Below are 12,895 nucleotides of genomic sequence, written 5' to 3'. Positions count from 1 at the left end.
TGGCACGTGGTCCAATTATTTTATGCCACGTGGCACTGTAATTGACATCTTTTTGTAATTAAAAAAAGAAAAAGAAATTGACATTTCTTTCAATTTGTTTTATTTATTATTTATTATTAATAAAAATTAACCGCTTATTCAAGAGGGATTCTTCATCCATGGACATTCATTATCATCACAACCGCCATGTTTTCTTTCCTTAACCTTCACCACCACCACAACCACTTCTTTTATTAAAACTAAATAGTAGTCCGGATTTTTTTAGTCTGATTCGTAAAAGCCTATTTAAAAATACAGACAAGTCTATATGGGCCACAGGTAGCACGTTACCCATATAAAGCAAAATAAATTACAAAAAAAATTAAAATAAAAACTAAACTAAGTACTCTACATTGTTTTAATATAATAGTTTCATTGGTTAATAACTTATTCCCTACACTAAATTATATATGATTGTATTTGATTATTAAAATATGACTTTTAATTGTTTCATAATTCTTCGTGGAACTTTACAATTTCTTTTATTTCACATTCAAAATCCTATTCTAAAGTTGCACGTGAATCGTGATACCATCCATTTGAATTTTATAAAATTTCTTTTTTTTTATTCAACTTTATAAAATTTCTTTTAATCACCCTTCTTCATGTGTTTCTTCTTTCATAATCTTGTAAACCAATTTTAAATTTTATTTTGTTAAAGTATTTTACATTATTTTTTAAAAAAATGTCAAAAAAATTAACAAATTAATATATGGCCAGCCCCTATAAAGTCAGACTCAAGTAGTGTTTTTAGAGCCCATATTTAAATAGTTTTTTACCCCGGATCTGTCCGTTTAGGGTCAGGGTGCCTGTTTTGACCGTTCTTCCTTCCTTTTTTTTATATATTCAAGAGGGCCTAAGCCCGAAAACCGTTATTCCTTTACCCACTAGTTATATAATATTTACACGGTAAATAAATAACTTATTGATCAAGATTTCAAAACTTTAACAATGATACATATTATTCATTCTTACTATTAGTACAAAAAAGATAATTCATATTTAATTTAAAATTATAAGAACCAAGAAAAATTATTCTTTGTAGGCTTGTTTAAGTCAAATGGTAGCGCATGTGGAGGTGGTGCATTTTCTTGTGGTGGTGGTGGTGGTGGTGTTGCTACATTTTCTGGTGGTGGTGGTTGGTGGTGCATTTTTGTTGTAGTTGAGGTTGTTCACTCGATTCTAATATTCGATTTGGATGATGTTGTTCAATAGTATGCACAGCTAAAGCTTGTGGAGATGGCAAATATTTGCCACACTCAATGCATAAGAATTCTACCTTTGTCATCATAAAAGAAAAACAAAACAAAATTTGGAAATGTATTTTTCGAGCTAATTTTTTTTCTTCTTCTTACAAAATATTTTTCAAGCTAATGTTTGATATTTAGTGAATTGGGTACGTAATAACAGTATATATAGGCCTACAAGACAATATTTCTTTAATTTGAGTGTTTTTTTATTTTATTTTAATTTTCATAAAAATGTATAATCTGTGTTACGGGAAACTTGTTTGGTATTTTGAAAAGATTTCCTTTAACATTAATTCCATAAAAACACCCAAAATTGAAAATAAAATAATTATGGCTTTTATTGTTCCCATTTTGCACGGTCAAAAAATAAATAAATGTAGTCAAAATGGGTCTCGTATATTTTGAGACATAATTAATTTAGTCGAAATCACATATTAATGCTAGTCAAAATGTAATCTCTTCCATTTATTCCTCCAACTTTTAATTATAAGCAAATTTTCACTTTTCAGATTCATTAAATAAGTAATGTGTATTCCCTCCTTCCCAATTAAGGGAAAAAACAATAATCATATTATTAAGTAAAAGTAAAACATGATAATTTAAAATCTACTCAGCTGCTCCAATTGCTTTTTAAGATCTAGCAATGATTGTTTATTCAATACTTGTCCATTTAGGTTTACCTCATATTCGTTGATTTTTCCTTTTCCCAAAGAAACTATCAACTTTTTCGCATGATAACAAACTAAAAATTCTAACTCGGCAAGGTTAGAAATAGATAAAGGCTTACCATCATCATAAATTTGATGCATTGAATATGACTCTTCTTTCTTAGCAAGCTCTTGTTTCAGCTTGATGGATTCATCTTCCAATCCCTTTTTCTCCTTCAATTTCTCAGCAAGTTCTTGTTTGAGCTTGAAGAATTGATCTTTTAATCTCTTTTTCTCCTTTAATGTATGATCCACGTCAGCCTCTCTGTTTGCTTTCAATAATTTTTCAGTCATGGCAGGAAATGTCCAAATTGTAGGCCTCATATCACCTGGACCTTTTGTTATTACGCATGCCTCAACACTACATTGGACACTCAACATGTCGATATCCTTCAACAACCCTAATAACATTCTCTCGAATCTTTTCGCTAGCTCTCTGTTTCTCATCCAAATTAGTGGAAGCCATGAACCCATGAAGACAATAGGTAATTGTTTATCTTTTAATACAAGAAAAACAAGAAAATAAATTAGCAGAACAAAATCACGAGCGAACAAAAAATTCCAAAAGGTGGCCCATTTGTTTTGTTTGTGATTTTGTTCTGCTCATATATTTTCTTATATTTCTTGTATGAAAGGATAAATAATTACCTATTATCTTTTTGAGTTCACGGCTTCCACTAATTTGGATGAGAAACGGAGAGCGAGAAGATTCAAGAGAATATTACCAGGGCTACTGAAGGTGATCGACATGATGAGTGTCCAATGTGGTGTTGAGGCATGCATAATTACAAAAGGCCCAAGCGATATGAGGCCTACAATTTGCGCATCTCCTGCCATGACTGGAAAATTATTGAGAGCAAAAAAAGAGGCTAAAGTGGATCATCTGTTGAAGGAGAAAAAGAGATGGAAAATCAACCTGTCAAGGTCAAACAAGAGCTCGCAGAGAAGTTGAAGGAGAAAAAGAGATTGGAAGATGAATCTGCCAAGCAAAAACAAGAGCTTGTTGAGAAAAAAAGTCATATTCAATACATAAAATCTATGATGACGGTAAGCCTTTATCTATTTTTGAACTAGTTGAGTCAGAACTTTAATTTTATTTTTTGACGAAAAAGTTGATAGTTTCTTTGGAGAAGGAAATCAGCAAATCAGAAGGTAGGAATGACAATTTGACCCATACCTAGTGGGTACCCACAACGGGTAGGGTAAAAACTCACATTTTAAGTACGAGGATAAGTATGCGTAATTATCCACAAAAATGAGCGGGTATGGGTGCAGGTACGGGTGCGGGGTACCTTAGCACCCACCCCGCCCCCATACCCACATAATATATAATTATTTATTTTATTTATATTATTATATAATAATATATGGATATCAATTTTTAAAAAATACAATACTAATAAACAATTACACATTTTATAATAAAAATATTTATTTATAATATAATGCAAACACAATATGAATATATCAACAAAGATATGAACTTTAACATAAGGTTACTAATAATTTTGTTTAAAACTTACATGAGTTAACATTAAAATCTTTGAAATCTTTTTAATTCTATTAAAATGATACAATATTTTATAATTAATCAATTTAATTTTAGGAAAAATGCGAGTAACGAGTACATGTACCTTGGTACCCGTAGGGTATGGGTACGGACACAGATTGTTCCCCACGTAAATATGAGGATGAGTACGAATATTTTTTTTGAACTGCGAGTATAAAGATAGATACTATAGTACCCTACCCATTATTATTCCTATAAGAAGCAAACATAGATGGACAAATATTGAATAAACAATCATTGCTATTGGTTATTAATACCAACCATGATTTGATCTGAGCAAATAATCCAACCTCGCCCCTCTAATGGACTCGATTCACATTTTGAGTTATTGGTTATTATTACCTCTGTTTGGAGATTTTAATTTTTTTTTTTTAAATTGTAATATATTTGTCAAACAAATTGCATTCCATGTTTTATTAAAAAAAATAAAAATTGTACTCCATATAAATGCAATCAAATAGTAAAGGATTATCATTTAAAATTCTGATAAGGAGACTTCCAAAAATAAGTTGAAGCTAATAGAAGCAGTCTTTTTCATCTAAGGTACCGTTTGACCTAACTTTTTTTTTTCTTCTTTTGAGATTATGCAAACAGCTTATGCAATTTTTATGTATTATTATAAGTTTTTCAAGATAGTTTATGATAAAATAGCTTATAAAAATACAATTTTGACTAGTATGAACTTATAAAATAGCATAAAACCTAATTTATATTATATAAGCTGTTTGCATAAGCTCAAAAGAAGAGGAAAAAAAGTTAGGCCAAACGGTAAGAGTAAGAGTATAGAGGGTGTACACTTCTCGTGCAAAATAGTTTTATACTGACAGAGTCACATTCAATGAAAGATTATCATTTTTTTCATGTCACGCAATCAATTTTATTGTAGTTTTGTTTGGTTTTACTTCGGATCAACCTGCTTATGTCATATTAAAACCTGATCTTAATTGTCGCGTACATCATTGGATTTACTCGAGTCTAAGATGAGTTCAAGTTTAAAATGTTGGCCCTCAGTGGCAGATCTAGAAATTTTCTTGTGTGGGGGCTCAAAAATATTACGACCAATGAAAATATTTTATTATGCTTTATTTTTTTTGTTTTCGTGTTAAAAATACAAAAATTTTATTACTATATAAAAGAGAGTAATCATCGCCTGTAACCAAAAAAAAAAGAGTAATCAACGCCGGAAAATTTGCTTGGTACCCAAAACAATTTCTCCTCTTCTATCCAAATTTTCTCCATAATCAACGTCAAACAACTTGCTTAAAGAGTCTTACCACTTGTACCAATTTATTGTTAGTAGATGATACTTGATTTATGTTTGCTAAAGATAGAGATATTGTGTGAAAAAAATTATTTGATTGGAGAGTATGAGGATCTACACAAAATAAATTAAGAAGTAGAAAGTGAGGTAATAATAAAATGATGAACTTGACTTGGAGATAAATATATAAGTGTAAGTTAGTGGTCTAATCAATTTTATGGAGGCTTAAATAAAATATATAAGTATTTTTGTATAATGAAAAGAATACTGAAAAATTAGGATAGGATAAAGTACATACATAATCTGTCTTAATAAGTTTTTGGAACTCCCTAAATTAAATAGACTATTTATTGGGAGAAAAAAATAAGTCTCACATTAACTAGAAATGTGATTTAGATATTAAGATTATAAAGATCAGACAATTCTCAGCTCTGGAGAGTAGAGTAGATTGTGGAAACAAATACAAAGATCCAGTCATAAATCAAATCTCGAGAGTCCTTTTTTGTTTTTGTTTTCAATGTCAACATAATGTTTAGCTAAATTCTTCAAGTTAGGAGTGGTGAATTTTAATTGTATAACCTTTTGTAATTACTACTACTTTTTACAATCACGATTTTGCAATGTTGGTGATTGAACTGCTTATTTCAATTGACTTTCCTATCATTGTAACATTATTATTACTTAATGCTGAAAATTACTACTCCTTAGAATGGAGTGAAGTTTCTCTTTAATGATTTTTCCAAATTTAAGAATTTGAAATAGTTTAGTTTTGGTTAATTATTACAAAATTGAAGTGACCACGGCTACTACCATGGTTATTTATATTTTAAATAAGTAACTTCATGTTTATATTTCTATTAATGAATTGAAGTGACCACTGCTACACTGCTGATATGGATAATTATGATAGGTTCATAAATAGTGTTTAATAAGAAAATTTAATAAACATTATTTATAAACTTATTAAAATTGTCCACGTATAGGACCACTTTACTTTCATGACAAGTTAACATTTGACAAGTTTGGTAAATATAATAAATATAGAAATTTTTATACTCATCAATAAAACTCTAACTCATCATTCTTTGAGTTTGTTGAATTTTGACACTTTGAACAATAATTGAATCTTGTTATTGATGTGGCGGGAATTGGTATAAAATCTATCATTAAAAAAATTAAATATTAGGTTTGATTAGTGAGAAAATTTTCTGATTTTTTGCTTCTCAATTACCTATGAATTGTGGAATTTTGACATAAGGGAGGATTGCAAATAAAAATGTAAAATTTTTATGCTCTTTTTCTTTATATTTTCAAAAGGTTTGTATTCACATTTGTTGTTGGAATCTCAAAAGCTCGATCCATCACCACCTTCTTCTCCACCTACAAATTATTGATGCTATTGGATGCATTGATTATGGAATTTCTTTTAGTATGACCAAAATTAATATGGAATCCAATCCAAGGATAATATAGAAATCAAATCCTATAGTATATGTGACTCACACTGGGATTCTACTAGTGAAGAAGCTCCAATAAAAATTGACGATCAAGGTCAATCTTTCTTCAAATTCTATGAATGGAAGCAAATAGACATTAATTAATTAATTAGATACCACATTTTAGTGGGAAAAAATAGATATGACAATTAGTTATAACATTTAGAATTGAAATTTGAATTTATATATTTTTCAGTTTATATAAAAGTTTTTTTTGGGCAAACAATTATATACAAGTTATTACTTTTAAAACATAAATTTTCCATACACTCTACATCTCATAAATAAGTTATTTTAACAAATGATACAAGAATTAATAAATGTACTTAATTTGTTCAAGAGTTTTTTTGCAATGTGTATTCTTGAGAATGCTTTCATTAGAGACGCAAAAAAAATCATAATTTCGGCTATCATAAGAAAAATAGATAAATGTTTTGATTCTTTTTTATATATATGACTAAGTGAGCCGTTGCTAGAAAAATTAATAAATGTACTATAATTTCTGAGAAATTTGGGTACACCAACATATATAAAGGACTAGAATCACATTTTTTGTTGGAGTAGTAAAATTGCCAATGTGGAAGGAGCGGGGAGGTATTGAATTTCGTAATATTCAAAGTTTCAATCTTGCAATGCTGGGTAAACAAGGGTTGGAAACTATTAACCAACCCCGATACTATAATTTCTTGAATTTTCAAAGCTAAATATTATCCCGAATAAGGATTTTTTGGGTACGTGTGTTTTTGGACATATCCTAGTTATGTTTAGCGTAGCATTTGGTTAGGGGTGTGCATGGTCGGATATTTTTACAAACCAAACCATATCCAAACCAAAACCACTTAAATGGATTTGGATTGATAACCATAACCACATTTTGCTACAAACTGGTTACATATCTGGTTATAAATATGGTTATGGTTATGTAACTACTTATTTTTATAAAACTGGTTTAAATTTGGTTATTTTCTTAAATTCGGTTTAAAACCGGTTATTTCTAAATACAAATTAAAAACCAGTTATTTATCACTTCCAAAACTGGTTCTTTCATAAAATCAGATATTTATCTTTCAATTTTTAAAACCAAATTTTACAAAAAAAATAAAAATCACATACTTTAAATTAAAAAGATAATTAAAAGGTTGTACAAAAAATAATCAGAATTGCTACTAGCTTGAAACTGCAAACCATTGTTATAGCAATTATTATACAAGAAGTGATTAACAGTCTTTAATCAGGCCACCAACTAAGATTGTTTCATAGGGCAAAGATTGAACACAAATTAAGATTGGAAGACACAGGCAACAAGCATAATTGGTTAAGTTAAAAATTAGATTAATGAAAGTTTTGCAAAAGAAGGAGAAACAACAAGTGGCAACAATGATATTTTTTGTTTTATCTGAATTTAGTTTCATCTAAATTTGATTAATTTAGAGAGGAATAAAGGAGACGGAAAGACAAATTATTTTTATTTCCTTCATGTATTATGTCTAAACTCTAAAACAAGCAATTCGTTCTCAACTTCTCATGGAATAAAACATGCAACAACTATTATTTTCGTTGTTATCAAATTAAGCACACAATAAAAATTGAATGTAGAAAAATCAATTTTGTTGGAGGAAAAGAACAAGAGAAATCGTTGCTGGAGACGATGAATTGCATCAAAAAGCAATTTTTAAGCACACATATCTATTGCAACTGAGTTGAAGAAATTGGAAGAAGAATAGGAAAGGGAATGGAAACACGAGAGAGAACAAGATTTTAAGATATGGTTATGGATCTGGACATCCAAAATAAAAACTGAACTTATAAAAGTGGATGACCAACCATTTTGTGATAAACTGGTTTATTTTTGTTTGCAAATAACCGGTTAGTTGGATATGGTTTTGGACTTGGATGTGGTTTTATCCACTCGACCGGTTATTTTGCTCACCCCTACATTTGGTCTTCCTGGATAGTTGAAAGAAGGTTACCGATGAAAAATTAGTGATGGTTCTTTGATGCCGATTTGGTTAATGGATGAAGAGATCCCATGCATTACTACTCTCATCAATCATATTTAGTTCTCTCATTGTTATAAATTAAGGTTATTGGAATAAACATCTTGTGCATGAGTATTTTTGCGATAGAGATGCTACTACTATTTTAAAAATATCACTTGTCAACCTTGGAAAAAATGATGAGATAATATGGAGGTTAGATTAAAAAAAAAAGTTTTTTTTTTGATCAAATTAAAAAAAAAGTTTTATATTTCATTAAAAGTGCATATAAAAATGAGTGGAAAATTGATTGTGATTGGCAAAATTTACGAGCTCTACCCGTTCTTCTCAGGATAAAGTATTTTATGTAGAGACTTGGGAAGAATTGCCTACCAAATAAGCAAAGATTGATGAGCAAAGAAGTCAATTATGAATCTAATTGTTTGGTTTGCCAAAAATATATATCGAATATAATAATTGGCACTTATTTTTTTATTGTGCAGATAGCATATCTTATTGGCGAAGTTTTAATTTGTGGACTATCTTACAAAATCTAATGGCCAATGCAGAATTTTTTTAAGTGTTTATTTAATGTTTTTCGACAATTATATATGGATCTACTTCAACACACAACAAATAATTGTTTTTTCTGTGATAGCTTGGAGCTTACGGAGGAAAAAAAAATCCCAACATTTTTGGGAGGCGAAATATGAAACCGTCGAACAAGTCTTTGGGCGAGCAACATACACACTGCATTCCACTGTGATGGAACAACACCAACAACGCTGTATTCTTGGCAACTTCCACTGTAGAATTATCTATTTTATACCTATGTATAAAGAGGATACAAAAAAATTTGGTGTGAACTTTTCATAATACAAACAATACACTTGATTTTTTTTATGAGCAACAAAAATATTTTATTAACAAATTCACCATAACATAATTAAGGTTTTTTTTTCCTTGCAACAAAAAAATTTTATTAACAAACTCACCATAACATAAGACTTGTTTTTTTACATAGATTTGCATAATAGAAAATATGGACCCCACAGACATGCACATGATGTGCATGTCTATTTGCTAGTATTAAATAAATATACTACAATTTTGCTTTATAATAGGGCCTATTTAATCACTTTTTGATAGAGTTTTCTATGCAATATTTTTTAGGTACAATTTTTTTTGTTTACAATGAAGCTGTGGATCGAACCCAGAAATTATAACGTACTATCAAACCCATCATCATTGGACCAAACCTAGTGGCTTTATGTACATTTATTTGGTTTTGAAATTTTTTCTTTTGTATGTAGATATTACCTAATTTTAATTTTTTTATCAATTTTTTATCTCGTATTTAGTACGGGTCAAAACACTAGTTTGACTTATAACTTTTTTTCATTAATGGAAGTTTGACTTATAAATTTAATCATTAAATCAAATAAAAGAAAAGATGCTATCATAAAAAAAAAGAAAAAAAAAAAAAGAAAAGAAAAGATGCTAGACTGCGCACATTGAGACTGCATACCACAACACACTTATCCAACTAAATTCTCAATATTGCGAGTACACCTTAAAAACTACTCTCTCTAATTTTATATATAAGAAAGTTTTTGTTTTTTAAATTTATTGTAAAATTGATGAATCTAGATAATAATAATCTAGATTCATCAATTTTACAATAAATCTAAAAAACAAAATTTTTCTTATAAATAAGACCAGAGGGAGCACAATATTATTCATTCTTGCTAATACATAGTACACAAAAGATAACTCATATGTAATCTAAAATTAAGAACAAATAAAAATCATGAAAGTTTGGATTTCAAACCATTATTTAAATTAACTAAACCTCTAAACTTAAAATTTTGATCGTTCGATCAAGATCGGACAATCAAAATGCGATGACTGCATACAGTTTGACTGCATTCAATCCATTTCCTTAGGAGGGAGGTTAAGGTCGAAATCATGAACATAAGCAGGTTGGTTCAAGTCAAATGGTAGCATATGTGGAGGTGGTACATTTTGTGGTTGATGAGGGGCATTTAGGTCCACATCTTGAGCATTAGCAGGTTGGTTCAAGTCAATTGGTGGCATATTTGGATATGGATGATGTTGTCTGATAAAATGCACTTCGAAATTTTGTGCAGTTGAAAATTTTTTGTTACACTCATAGCATACAAATTTTACCTTTGCCATGATAAAAAAGAAAAAAAAATAAAATTGAAAAGTGTTTTTCAATCTAGTGACTGATGTTGAGTGAATTGGGTAATAACAAGTATATTGTATATATAGGCACAAGACCCTATTTTCTTTTATTTTTTTAATTTTAATAAAATATAATATATGTTAGGAAACCACATTTGATATTTTGAAAAGATTTCCTTTAACATTAATTTCAAAAAAGCACCCAAAATTGAAAATAAATTATTTTTTTGGCTTTCATTCTTTCCGCTTTTCCTTTTAACCCATCAACTTTTTCAACCATTAATTTTGAAGATATCTCAACATATATTTATATTGTTAATTGTGATTGGATGAATTTATGAAAAGCAAATTATGGTGACTTATACACAAGCCAACATATTTTTTATCAACCATAAAGGATTATTTTTACCGTCGAAAAAATAAATATGAAGGATAAACTTGATAAAATTATAAATTATTAACAAATTTAATACTATTATCAACTTTTTTTTTTAGTGTACTTAATTTGGTCAATAGGTCCTATACTATAAATTAATTCTGTCAAAAGAGTATTCAAAATAATGGTCAAAATTTGTAAAAAAAATAAATAATGGTCAAACAATTCAAAATATAGTCAAAAAATTTATAAAAAAAAAAACTATAATAAGAATTTAATATCTTTATTTTTTAATGCAATTTAATTTGTTCTTAGCACTCCAAAATTTGTTTTTATACGTACATATTGTTTTATTATATAATTACTAATGTTTTAATTTGTAAAAAAAATAAATTAATATTTATGCGGGTAATTAGCACTAGTGGGATTTGGTTTAGGGTCCATTTGTTTTAGATATTTTAAAAATCAATTTTTTTAATGTTTTAGTTATGTATATGTGTACACTGTTCTCAAAAATTACATCTTAAAAAATGATTTTTACATTGAAGATGAAATAGTTTAAACCATATTAATAAAAAAATATTATTTATTTTTGGTTGGCAAGTAAAATATGAGGTTTAATCGGAAAGTAAGTAAAATCTGATCAAAAATTGTTTTTCCCAATTTCTCAAAAATCAAACTCAGATTTTTCTAAATGATTTATTCTGATGAAAAATTCATTAACCACTAAAGACAATTCAATTAGTTGATGAAATACTATTTCAACATTCATAATTTTCAACATGAATGTTTTTTCAACCATGGTTAATACATTTTTTTAAAAGTCTCTAAACAATAATCTACAAATTATTTTTATCAAAAATGATTTTGAGAATTTAAAACAAATGGGCCTTTAATCTTTTACTATTAGTTAGGTGTTTGGGCTTAAACCAAGAGAAGCCCACAAAAATGAGAAGAGAGAAATAGATGAGAGAGAGTGAGAGAAGAGAGAAATATAATAAATTTGATATATTGATTGGTATAAGAAAAAGAAGAGAGAAATAGAAGAGAAAGAAATTTTAGTTGTTTTTGAAAGTACAAAATTGTCCTTGAATTAAAAACACCTTCATGAAACTAATAAATTGTCAAAAAACTTGCATAAAAAAAATTGTTGACCGCTATGCTAGTACAATATGAGTATTAATTAACGCAAGAAAAAAAATGCATTTCCTAGTTTGATCTAGCTTTTATATAGTCATCACTCATCATGATGTCATTATATAACAACAAAAACATGGGTAACATGTACTCCATCTCTGACACTATATAAACAAAAAAAAACCCTTTTTAGGTTCATTGCTTTATTAATGTATTTGGTTTATAATATAAATTAAATACATTAATAAAGCAATGAGCCTAGAAAGATGTTTTTTGCTTATATAATACACGGAGGGAGTAGCAATTAGTCGGCCTTGATCTGGCTTTCATTGTAAATCCTCATTCAGGTGATGGTTTATCCTAATCTTACAAGGACTATGTCTCACTTAACCTAATAGTTAAACTCTTATATTTTACATTTGTGTCAAGTTACAAAGTCATACTCTTACAATTAAATTGATATTTCTTGCGTATGAAAAGAATTTGATTGGAGGAGGAAAACTCATCTTACGTGTCCCACAAGTTATTCAATAAACTAGTTATCGCGAACAATAGTAGAAATTTCATACTTGTAAGGTGTAACTCAAAAATTGATACCTCTTGAACAAATGACATTTTTTTTATATTTTATTTAATTTCGTTTCAAAATTAATTATTGGGCTTGATGGATTGGCACGACCTTTATTAACATGGAATCATAAAGAAATAAAATCCTATTGTACCCACACACAAAAAAAAAAAAAATCATCATCTATGATTCGCACTAATATTCTACTAGCACTACAAAAATGATTGAAGGTCGATCTTTCCTCAACTTCGATGAATGAAAATAAATCTATATTAATTTTCTCATTAATAAATTGAGAAAGTCTTTT

The sequence above is a fragment of the Trifolium pratense genome, linkage group LG4 (genome assembly GCF_020283565.1).
Source record: "Trifolium pratense cultivar HEN17-A07 linkage group LG4, ARS_RC_1.1, whole genome shotgun sequence".
Classification (NCBI taxonomy): domain Eukaryota; kingdom Viridiplantae; phylum Streptophyta; class Magnoliopsida; order Fabales; family Fabaceae; genus Trifolium; species Trifolium pratense.
The sequence above is the reverse complement of the archived record's forward strand: the minus strand, read 5'-3'. Positions refer to the sequence as shown.